This window comes from Coregonus lavaretus, assembly GCF_964263955.1.
Source record: "Coregonus lavaretus genome assembly, chromosome: 17".
NCBI classification, from domain to species: domain Eukaryota; kingdom Metazoa; phylum Chordata; class Actinopteri; order Salmoniformes; family Salmonidae; genus Coregonus; species Coregonus lavaretus.
Window position 1 is genome coordinate 26219096 of NC_140004.1, and position 12635 is coordinate 26231730.

Below are 12635 nucleotides of genomic sequence, written 5' to 3' on the forward strand. Positions count from 1 at the left end.
TTTTTGTAAAAAATAAAATCCTACTGGCCCCCCGTGGGAATCAAACCCACAACCCTGGCGTTGCAAACGCCATGCTCTACCAACTGAGCTACACAAGTTTTCCATGTATTGTTCAACCTGAGTATTAACACAGGACTATAGCGCAGCATTCAACACAATAGTACCCTCCAAGCTCATCATTAAGCTCGGGGCCCTGGGTCTGAACCCCGCCCTGTGCAACTGGGTCCTGGACTTCCTGACGGGCCGCCCCCAGGTGGTGAAGGTAGGAAACAACACCTCCATTTCGTTGATCCTCAACACAGAGGCCCCACAAGGGTGCGTGCTCAGCCCCCTCCTGTACTCCCTGTTAACCCTTGACTAAGTGGCCACGCACGCCTCCAACTCAATCATCAAGTTGGCAGACGACACAACAGTAGTAGGCCTGATTACCAACAATGACGAGACAGCTTACAGGGAGGAGGTGAGGGCCCTTGGAGTGTGGTGCCAGGAAAATAACCTCTCACTCAACGTCAACAAAACAAAGTAGCTGATCGTGGACTTCAGGAAACAGCAGAGGGAGCACGCCCCTATCCACATCGATGGGACCACAGTGGAGAAGGTGGAAAGCTTCAAGTTCCTCGGTGTACACATCACTGACGATCTGAAATGGTCCACCCACACAGACAGTGTGGTGAAGAAGGCGCAACAGCTCCTCTTCAACCTCAGGAGGCTGAAGAAATTTGGCTTGGCACCTAAAACCCTCAAACTTTTACAGATGCACAATTGAGAGCATCCTGTCGGGCTGTATCATCGGCTGGTACAGCAACTGCACCGCCCGCAACCGCAGGGCTCTCCAGATGGTAGTGCGGTCTGCCCAACGCATCACAGGGGGCAAACTACCTGCCCTCCAGGACACCTAGAGCACCCAATGTCACAGGAAGGCCAAAAAGATAATCAAGTACAACCACCCGAGCCACTGCATGTTCACCCCGCTATCATCCAGAAGGCAAGGTCAGTACAGGTGCATTAAAGCTGGGACGGAGACGGAGAAAACAGCTTCTATCTCAAAGCCACCAGACTGTTAACTAGCCATCACTAGGCAGCTTCCACCCGGTTACATAACCCTGCACCGTAGAGGCTGCTGCCCTATATAGACTTGGAATCACTGGCCACTTTAATAATGGAACACTAGTCACTTTAATAATGTTTACATATTTTTGCTTTACTCATCTCATTTGTAACCGATGTGAGTAAGACCTTTAAACAGGTCAACATTCATATGGCCGCAGGGCCAGACGGATTACCAGGACGTGTACTCCCAGCATGCGCTTACCAACTGGCAAGTGTCTTCACTGACATTTTCAACATGTCCCTGACTGAGTCTGTAATACCAACATGTTTCAAGCAGACCACCATAGTCCCTGTGCCCAAGAACACAAAGATAACCTGCTTAAATGACTACCGACCCGTAGCACTCACGTCTGCAGCCATGAAGTGCTTTGAAAGGCTGGTCATGGCTCACATCAACACCATTATCCCAGAAACCCTAAACCCACTCCAATTTGCATACTGCCCCAACAGATCCACAGATGATGCAATCTATATTGCACTCCACACTGCCCTTTCCCACCTGGACAAGAGGAACACCTATGTGAGAATGCTATTCATTGACTACAGCTCAGCATTCAACACCATAGTGCCCTCAAAGCTCATCACTAAGCTAAGGACCCTGGGACTAAACACCTCCCTCTGAAACTGGATCCTGGACTTCCTGACGGGCCGCCCCCAGGTGGTAAGGGTAGGTAACAACACATCTGCCATGCTGATCCTCAACACGGGGGCCCCTCAGGGGTGCGTGCTCAGTCCCCTCCTGTACTCCCTGTTCACCCATGACTGCATGGCCAGGCACGACTCCAACACCATCATTAAGTTTGCCAACGACACAACAGTGATAGGCTTGATCACCGACAATGATGAGACAGCCTATAGGGAGGAGATCAGAGACCTGGCCGTGTGGTGCCAGGATAACAACCTCTCCCTCAATGTGCTTAAGACAAAGGAGATGATTGTGGACAAAGGGAAAAAAAAGAGGACTGAGCACGCCCACATTCTCATCGACAGGGCTGTAGTGGAACAGGTTGAGAGCTTCAAGTTCCTTGGTGTCCACATCACCAACAAACTATCATGGTCCAAACACACCAAGAAAGTCATGAAGAGGGCACGACAAAGCCTATTCCCCCTCAGGAGACTGAAAAGATTTGGCATGGGTCCTCAGATCCTCAAAAAGTTCTACAGCTGCACCAGCGAGAGCATCCTGACTGGTTGCATCACCGCCTGGTATGGCAACTGCTCGGCCTCCGACCGCAAGGCACTACAGAGTGTAATGCGTACGGCCCAATAAAAATAAAAGATTAAGATGGGAAGTCTGAGATATGGCTTTTTCTTTGCAACTCTGCCTAGAAGGTCAGCATCCCGGAGTCGCCTCTTCACTGTTGACGTTGAGACTGGTGTTTTGCGGATACTATTTAATGAAGCTGATCAATTAGCCTTTTAAAATGATAAACTTGGATTAGCAAACACAACGTGCCATTGGAACACAGGACTGATGGTTGCTGATAATGGGCCTCTGTACGCCTATGTAGATATCCCATAAAAAAATCAGCTGTTTCCAGCTACAATAGCCATTTACAACATTAACAATGTGTACACTGTATTTCTGATCAATTTGATGTTATTTTAATGGACAAAGAAATTGCTTTTCTTTCGAAAAACAAGGACATTTCTAAGTGACCCCAAACTTTGAACAGTAGTGTATGTCATGAATTTTCAAAACATACAACATGTTACAAATTCGCAAAACATGTGATATGTTACGAATTGTAGCTAGGTGGCTAGCTGGCTAACGTTAGCTAGGCTAAGGGTTAAGGTTAGGTTTAGGAGTTAGGTTAAAGGGTTAAGGTTAGGGTTAGGAGAAGGGTTAGCTAACATGCTAAGTAGTTGCAAAGTAGCTAAAAAGTAGTTATTGGTTGAAAAGTTGCTAATTTGCTAAAATGCTGAAGTTGTCCGTGATGAGATTCAAACTCGCAACCTTTGGTTTGCTAGACGTTTGCCTTAAGTAACCGTCTGTCCTATGTAACCATACCAAACGTAATGTATCATACTAATTTCAACGTTCCGGATTTACATTTACTATGTTACGTCTAGTCTATGAGACCAGGCTGGATTCTCAGCTCCTCTATAGGATATTTAATTACACTTGACCTTTCAGTGTCACAGCAAATGATCTGACAGATGAATGTTGGCACGGTGGGCTGAATTACATTTCATGGTACAAATCTGATTACACAAAAACCTGTCCATAAGATGGGTGATGTGTGGCAGGAAATACAAATACTATGGACATCCTGTCAACATACATACATTATTCAACACATTGTTGCTCATTTTTGGTGGTGAAAAGGTTTGCATATGGTGGTTTGCATTGCAGCTGATAAACACTACCAGTCAAAAGTTTGGACACACCTACTCATTCAACGGTTTTTCTTTTATTTTTATCAAAACTATGACCTAACACATATGGAATCATGTAGTAACCTAAAAAAGTGTTAAACAAACAGCTTTGCACACTCTTGGCATTCTCTCAACCAGCTTCATGAGGTAGTCACCTGGAATGCATTTCAATTAACAGGTGTGCCTCCTTAAAAGTCAATTTGTGGAATTGATTTCCTTAATGCATTTGAGCCAATCAGTTGTGTTGTGAAAATAAATCTTAAATTCATAATTCCAAACAGACGATTTCTGAGTGGATAGATTATTGTAAGTATCTAAAGCCAGCTAAATCTGAATAATCCGTCTAAGTTTGTGTTTGATCTATTTGGTAAAATACCAAGTCCATATTATGGCAACAACAGCTCAAATAAGCAAAGAGAAACGACAGTCCATCATTACTTTAAGACATGAAGGTCAGTCAATACTGAACATTTCAAGAACTTTTAAAGTTTTTCAAGTGCAGTCGCAAAAACCATCAAGTGCTACGATGAAACTGGCTCTCATGAGGACCGCCACAGGAATGGAAGACCCGGAGTTACGTCTGCTGCAGAGGATAAGTTCATTAGAGTTACCAGCCTCAGAAATTGCAGCCCAAATGAATTTTTCACAGAGTTCAAGTAACAGACACATCAACATCAACTGTTCAGAGGGGACTGTGTGAATCAGGCCTTCATGGTCAAATTGCTGCAACGAAACCACTGCTAAAGGACACCAATAAGAAGAAGAGACCTGCTTGGGCCAAGAAACACAAGCAATGGACATTAGACGGGTGGAAATGTGTCCTTTGGTCTGGAGTCTGTCGTAGAATTACAACATTATTGTTAATCACATTACTTTTATATTAGAATGTATTAGATATATTAGTACATTCACACTGTCTGTTCTTCTGAGAGGGAACATAATAGGGTTTTCCATTCCATTCCATGATTTGTGTCTGTGTGCCTGTGTGTCGGTGCAAGGGAGATCCAATTTCCAGTTTATTTATCCTATATGGAAGATGAACACTGGACTTAATCATTTGAGGGATTGACCTAGTGTTCTAGGTTATATTAGTATTTCTGTATAAACAATCATTAAATGAACTAGAGACAGATATGTGGCTCCATGTAAATCTTGATGTCTGTTGCATGAGAGCACAATGTACCTTTTGACCCATTCCACACATCTGCTGTTTGTCATGTATTCAGAAGGATGTGTCTTTGCTATAAGAGCTCTAACCTCAGTTCTGCTCTTCTGAGTTCTCAGTGATCACCTCCAAGGCGGTTACCGACTAACTACATTACTGCAGTAATTAATCGATAATAAAGTTATATTGTCTTGAGGAAATCCAAAAGTCTCTCCTTTGATTCAAATAATTACCACGACAAGTCCAAATTGGAGATTTTGGGTTCAAACCGCTGTGTCTTTGTGAGTTGAGGTGTGGGTGAACGGATGATCTCCGCATGTATAGTTCCCACTGTAAAGCATGGAGGAGGAGGTGTTATGGTGTGAGGGTGCTTTGCTGGTCACAAATTCATGGCACACTTAACCAGCATGGCTACCACACCATTCTGCAGCGATACGCCATCCCATCTGGTTTGGGCTTAGTGGGACTATCATTTGTTTTTCAACAGGACAATGACCCAACACACTTCCAGGCTGTGTAAGGGCTATTTGACCAAGAAGGAGAGTGATGGAGTGCTGCATCAGATGACCTGGCCTCCACAATCCCCCGACCTCAACCCAATTGAGATGGTTTGGGATGAGTCGGACGGCAGAGTGAAGGAAAAGCAGGCAACAAGTGCTCAGCATATGTGGGAACTCCTTCAAGACTGTTGGGAAAGCATTCCAGGTGAAGCTGGTTGAGAGAATGCAAAGCTGTCATCAAGGCAAAGGGTGGGTATTTGAAGAATCTCAAATATAAAATATATTCTGATTTGTTTAACACTTTTTTGGTGACTACATGATTCCATATGTATTATTTCATAGTGTTGATGTCTTCACTATTATTCTACAATGTAAAAAATTGTAAAAAAAAATTAAGAAAAACCCTTGAATGAGTAGGTGACTCCAAACTTTTGACTGGTACTGTAGATAACATAGAACGAACATTCTATTAATTCTTGTCACGATCCTTGTCATTGGATTGGCAATATGGACATGTCCTTAAGGAGCATACACTTGCCCTGTAATTACAGTATTTGTTGAAAGGCAATCTGACATTTGTAGGCATTTTATATTTTAGAGACTAAAGAGCTCCAGCATTTCTGCTTGAAATCTTTGCTCACTAATGCATACAGAAATGGGTTCAAGCAACTGTTTGCACTAGCAAGAGTCGCAGATATCTTTAGCCCTTCATGAATAATGGTTAGATAATTTTAATATCTGGCTCCAGATTGATGAAGACATGGCAGGGCAGCCAGCTGATGAAGAACGTGGCTATCAGTGCAGTCATGACTCTGAAGGCCTTGGAGGACCTGGTCATCCTGTTGGTCCTCAGTCCCAGGATGATGACAGAGTAGCAGAAGATGATGAGGAGCGGGAGCACAAAGCCACTGACAAATCGACTGACAGCTACAGTTAGGTGGCTGTTTTGGGATGGGTATTTGGTAAAGCACTTGTTGTGCCATCTGTGGTTGTGGTTACATGACGAAACTGTGAACAATTATTGAGTAATTTCCTTTTAAAATTTTTTAAATTCAGGAACTAAAATGTACATGCAATTGGGAAATTTGACTTAAGAGAAAATATAATTTACCTTAACTTTGAATTATACTAAATCGACAGTAGACTACACCTTAATATGGTACTGTTCAGGCACAGCACACAGTACATAACATTAAATTGGAGACTTTGGACATCAGAGACTGCAGGTTCGTTGTTTTGTAACTCTTGATAAACTCATGTTTAACACGCACTTTTCCAATAAACTGTTCACCCTAGATTCATGGCATAAGTAGAATGATTATTTGACACAACAGTTTGTGTTGGTCACAACTGCAGGTATGACTTTTAATTTGATATACAGCAATTTGCATGAAAAAGACAGTATGGAATGACTATTGAACAAAATAAAGCCTATTTAGTGTACAGTGCATTCGGAAAGTATTCAGACCCCTTGACTTTTACCACATTGTTACGTTAGTCTTATTCTAAAATGGATTAAAATGCTCCCCCCCTCCACCATCAATCTACACACAATACCCCATAATGACAAAGCAAAAACAAGTTTACAAATGTTTGCACCAAAAAAAAAATATATATATATTCAGACCTTTTACTCAGTACTTTGTTGAAGCACCTTTGTCAGCGATTACAGCCTCGAATCTTCTTGGGTATGACGCTACAAGCTTGGCACAACTGTATTTGGGGAGTTTCTCCTATTCTTCCCTGCAGATCCTCTCAAGCTCTGTCAGGTTGGATGGGAAGCGCTGCTGCACAGCTATTTTCAGGTCTCTCCAGAGATGTTTGATCGGGTTCAAGTCCAGGCTCTGGCTGGGCCACTCAAGTACATTCAGAGACTTGTCCCAAAGCCACTCCTGCGTTGTCTTGGTTGTGTGCTTAGGGTCATTGTCCTGTTGTAAGGTGAAGTCTGTCTGAGGTCCTGAGCGCTCCGTTTATCTTTCCCATCCTGACTAGTCTCCCAGTCCCTGCCGCTGAAAAACATCCCCACAGCATGATGGTGCCAGGTCTCCTCCAGACGTGGCGCTTGACATTCAGGCCAAAGAGAGTTCAATCTTGGTTTCATCAGACCAGAGAATCTTGTTTCTCATGGTCTGAGAGTCTTTAGGTGCATTTTGGCAAACTCCAAATAGGCTGTCATGTTCCTTTTTCCGAGAAATGGCTTCGGTCTGGCCACTCTACCATAAAGGCCTGATTGGTGGAGTGCTGCAGAGATGGTTTTCCTTCTGGAAACTCTGGAGCTCTATCAGTGACCATCGGGTTCTTGCCATCTCCCTGACCAAGGCCTTCCTCCCCCGATTGCTCAGTTTGGCCGGGCGGCCAGCTCTAGGAAGAGTCTTCCATTTAACAATGATAGAGGCCAATGTGTTCTTGGGGACCTTCAATGCTGCAGACATTTTTTGATACTCTTCCCCAGATTTGTGCCTCGACTCAATCCTGTCTCAGCGCTCTACTTACAATTCCTTCAACCTCATGGCTTGGTTTTTGCTCTGACATGCACTGTCAACTGTGGGACCTCATATAGACAGGTGTGTGCCTTTCCAAATCATGTCCAATCAATTGAATGTACCACAGGTGGACTCCAATCAAGTTGTAGAAACATCTCAAGGATGATCCATGGAAACAGGATGCAACTGAACTAAATTTCGAGTCTCGTAGCAAAGGGTCTGAATACTTATGTAAATAAGGTATGTTTTTTATTTTTAATAAATTAGCAAAAAATAATAATTTAATCAATTTTAGAATAAGGCTGTAATGTAACAAAATGTAGAAAAAGTCAAAGGGTCTGAATACTTTCCGAATGCACTGTATACCAGTTAATTATCTATTCGTCAAAACATTGGATTTAATCAGAAAAATGCACTCACCACACACAACACAAACAGCCTGGTGCTGCTTCTCAGTTCATTAAAAGCAAGCAGCTTCTTTTTCAGTTTCCCATGACTATTTACAAAAATAACCAGAAACATGTTACAATATCTACAATACAAGATTGTATACTCATTGTATTTATAGAAAAACAAATCAAACAGGTAGATTGAACAGAAAAATGCTTGTATTTTTACACAATTCATTACCCTTTTGGACCCTGAAGTCAAATTATGTTTTTGGGATAGGGCTGGACGATATGTTGTGTATAGATGTCTGCAATATCTAAGGCAAAATTAAAGATACAATTCAGACAAAATGCAGGAAATGTAAAACGTAGTGTATTTGAGGTTTAAAAAGTCTGGGGTTTTAAATTTCCACATTTACATTTATCAACCCCTACAAAAATGTATAACCCAAATTATAATTCACATTTCCTGTTGCTGCTGCAGAAAACTGGCACAAATTAAGATCCTACATCTGTATGTTTCAGGTCCTGCAGGCTCTAGTTTTGTCTCATCTTGATTATTGTCCAGTCGTATGGTCGACTGCTGCAAGGAAAGACCTAGTTAAGCTGCAGCTGGCCCAGAACAGAGCGGCACGTCATGCTCATCATTGTAACCAGAGGGCTAATATGAATACTATGTATGCCAGTCTCTCTTGGCTAAGAGTTGAGGAGAGACTGACTGCATTACTTATTTTTATAAGAAACATTAAGGTTATCTGGATTATCCAAATAAAGTGTGACCAATATCTTCACAAGACCATACTTGTCACGTCTCCTCCTGTTGCTCCCCTCCGGCACTCTGATTCGCCGGTCTACTGAGCCACCGGTCTGAGCGCACCACATCAGCAACACCGGAATGGAAACCCAATGCCCTAATCACTTCCAGCGCACCTGCACCTCAGCTCATCACCACCCCTATATAGCCCTGGACTGTTCAGTGTTGTGTTGTGTGTGATTGTCAGTGTCTTGTCGTGTACTCGCTCTTTGTTTTTCTCTTGCTCAGTATTAAGTAAACCTTTACATTGTTGATTCCTGCGTCTGCGTCCTGCCTCTTCGTATCCTCAGTACTCATCACAATACTCAGTTTGCTCATGAGAGAAACAAATCAAACTGGTTGGACAGAATGTTAACATGAGACAAAGAACACGACTTGTGATTGTACAAATGCATGACAATTATCATTAGTCTCTTAGACCCTCAAGTGAAAATACACCTTACATGACTTTTCAACAAGGCAAAGCATTGCTGAACAAAATTGTGTTCTTAGTCTCTGCCGCCACTGAGGCCTTACCATCCTCAGACTTTTAGATATGTGTGGAGTCCCTGCGGCTGCTCTCCATGGAGCTGGACCTGGAGAGGTAGTGGCTGGTGGTGCAGCCCTCCTCTCCCATGGCATTCTCCATCTTAGACACTATGGAGCTGTCTAAGATGGATGAAAACATACAGTATTGGGTTGAGGAAATTGTTAGCTGTGGCTACAGTGTTACCCACCATCAGTCCAGCTCTTATAACCTCCAGGTCGTAGCTTTGGTGGATCAACTCAAGCAAAACAAAGACATGGTAGGGCAGCCAGCAGATGAAGAACGTGGCTATCAGGCTATCAGGGCAGTCAACTTCGAAGGGCTTGCTCATCATCCGGTTGGTTCTCAGTTGCAGGATGATGACAGTAACAGAAAATGATGAGGAATGGGAGCATAAACCCCCTGATGAACCCCCTGCGATCGTCTTGTGGCTATGTTGGTCGGTGTAGTTATTGAAACACATGCTCTTCCCTACATGAGTCTTGGCGTCGCTGAACACCAAGGAGGGGATGCTGAGTGCGACATAGGCAACCCAGGCCAGGACCACCAATACAAAGGCCTTGAAAATTGTACTCCTGAGTGGCGCAGTGGTCTAAGGCACTGCATCGCAGTGCTAACTGTGTCACTAGAGATCCTGGTTCGAATCCAGGCTCTGTCGCAGCCGGCCGCGACCGGGAGACTCATGGGCGGCGCACAATTGGCCCAGCGTCGTCCAGGGTAGGGGAGGGAATGGCCGGCAGGGATGTAGCTCAGTTGATAGAGCATGGCGTTTGCAACGCCAGGGTTGTGGGTTTGATTCCCACAGGGGGCCAGTATAAAAAAATATATATATATGTATTCACTAACTGTAAGTCGCTCTGGATAAGAGCGTCTGCTAAATGACTAAAATGTAATGTAAATGTAAAATGGTGCAGTGGTCCTAAGCCCACACTGGAAACATAATTGACACACAGCGGTCAACACTGACGACGACCAGGAGGATGATGCTGCTGAACATGTTCAGGAATATCAAAAGAGGTGAACTTGCACATGAAGAGCCCAAAGATCCACTCCTTTGTTACCGTGTAAATGTTGAAGTGTAGACAGGCAAAGAATATGATGTCGGAGACTGCCAGGCTGAGGTACCAGGTGGTGTTGACCATCTTTTTCATCTTGAGACCAGCGATCCAGATGACCACCCCATTCCCACAAACCCCTAGCAAGAATATACAGTGGGGAAAAAAAGTATTTAGTCAGCCACCAATTGTGCAAGTTCTCCCCCTTAAAAAGATGAGAGAGGCCTGTAATTTTCATCATAGATACACGTCAACTATGACAGACAAATTGAGGAAAAAAAATCTAGAAAATCACATTGTAGGATATTTTATGAATTTATTTGCAAATTATGGAGGAAAATAATTATTTGGTCACCTACAAACAAGCAAGATTTCTGGCTCTCACAGACCTGTAACTTCTTCTTTAAGAGGCTCCTCTGTCCTTCACTCATTACCTGTATTAATGGCACCTGTTTGAACTTGTTATCAGTATAAAAGACACCTGTCCACAACCTCAAACAGTCACACTCCAAACTCCACTATGGCCAAGACCAAAGAGCTGTCAAAGGACACCAGAAACAAAATTGTAGACCTGCACCAGGCTGGGAAGACTGAATCTGCAATAGGTAAGCAGCTTGGTTTGAAGAAATCAACTGTGGGAGCAATTATTAGGAAATGGAAGACATACAAGACCACTGATAATCTCCCTCGATCTGGGGCTCCACGCAAGATCTCACCCCGTGGGGTCAAAATGATCACAAGAACGGTGAGCAAAAATCCCAGAACCACACGGGGGGACCTAGTGAATGACCTGCAGAGAGCTGGGACCAAAGTAACAAAGCCTATCATCAGTAACACACTACGCCGCCAAGGACTCAAATCCTGCAGTGCAAGACGTGTCCCCCTGCTTAAGCCAGTACATGTCCAGGCCCGTCTGAAGTTTGCTAGAGTGCATTTGGATGATCTTGAAGAGAATGTCATATGGTCAGATGAAACCAAAATATAACATTTTGGTAAAAACTCAACTCGTCGTGTTTGGAGGACAAAGAATGCTGAGTTACATCCAAAGAACACCATACCTACTGTGAAGCATGGGGGTGGAAACATCATGCTTTGGGGCTGTTTTTCTGCAAAGGGACCAGGACGACTGATCCGTGTAAAGGAAAGAATGAATGGGGCCATGTATCGTGAGATTTTGAGTGAAAACCTCCTTCCATCAGTTTGGACATTGAAGATGAAACGTGGCTGGGTCTTTCAGCATGACAATGATCCCAAACACACTGCCCGGGCAACGAAGGAGTGGCTTCGTAAGAAGCATTTCAAGGTCCTGGAGTGGCCTAGCCAGTCTCCAGATCTCAACCCCTTAGAAAATCTTTGGAGGGAGTTGAAAGTCTGTGTTGCCCAGCGACAGCCCCAAAACATCACTGCTCTAAAGGAGATCTGCATGGAGGAATGGGCCAAAATACCAGCAACAGTGTGTGAAAACCTTGTGAAGACTTACAGAAAACGTTTGACCTGTGTCATTGCCAACAAAGGGTATATAACAAAGTATTGAGAAACTTTTGTTATTGACCAAATACTTATTTTCCACCATAATGTGCAAATAAATTCATTAAAAATCCTACAATGTGATTTTCTGGAGAAAAAAAATCTCATTTTGTCTGTCATAGTTGACGTGTACCTATGATGATAATTGCAGGCCTCTCTCATCTTTTTAAGTGGGAGAACTTGCACAATTGGTGGCTGACTAAATACTTTTTTTCCCCACTGTAACCACATTGACCACAATGAGGGAGACGCATGAAACCTCCGTGAAGCATGACTTGTGGGTTTTGAAAGCTACCTTCTCCTCATGAGGAGTAACATTGTCATAGGTGTAATTGCTATAATGCCCATATTCATAATCAAAACCATAAATGGTTTCAGAATCCTCCATTGTGTAGCAGTTCGCTGGCTTGCAATCCCTGTCAAGATAAGATATTGTAGTTAGGAAACGGTTTTGATCACCCCTAGTTCTCTACCCCTACTTCCTCCTTCAGAGTCTGTCTTGTACACATGGGTAATCTACATGTCTGTTTCTGAACATATCCACTTCAAACACGTCTGAGGTGGTCTAGTGGTCAACAGCACCACCTTCAACACATAAATGTACTATATGTGCTCATGACCATGTGGGTTCAAATTCCAGACCCATCGCTACGTTGTCAAACTTTCACCTCACTATCGTTATTTTAC

General features: G+C 43.4%; 1 pseudogene across 1 annotated transcript; it reads right to left on the reverse strand.

Annotated features, from left to right (window-relative positions):
• Nucleotides 1–9369: 9369 nt before the first annotated feature.
• On the reverse strand, nt 9370–12336 carry LOC311144348 (chemerin-like receptor 1; annotated as a pseudogene). Its single transcript has 3 exons — nt 12175–12336; nt 10298–10577; nt 9370–9958 (listed from the first exon to the last, which is right to left on the reverse strand). The product of its transcript is annotated as a chemerin-like receptor 1 (transcript).
• Nucleotides 12337–12635: the final 299 nt, after the last annotated feature.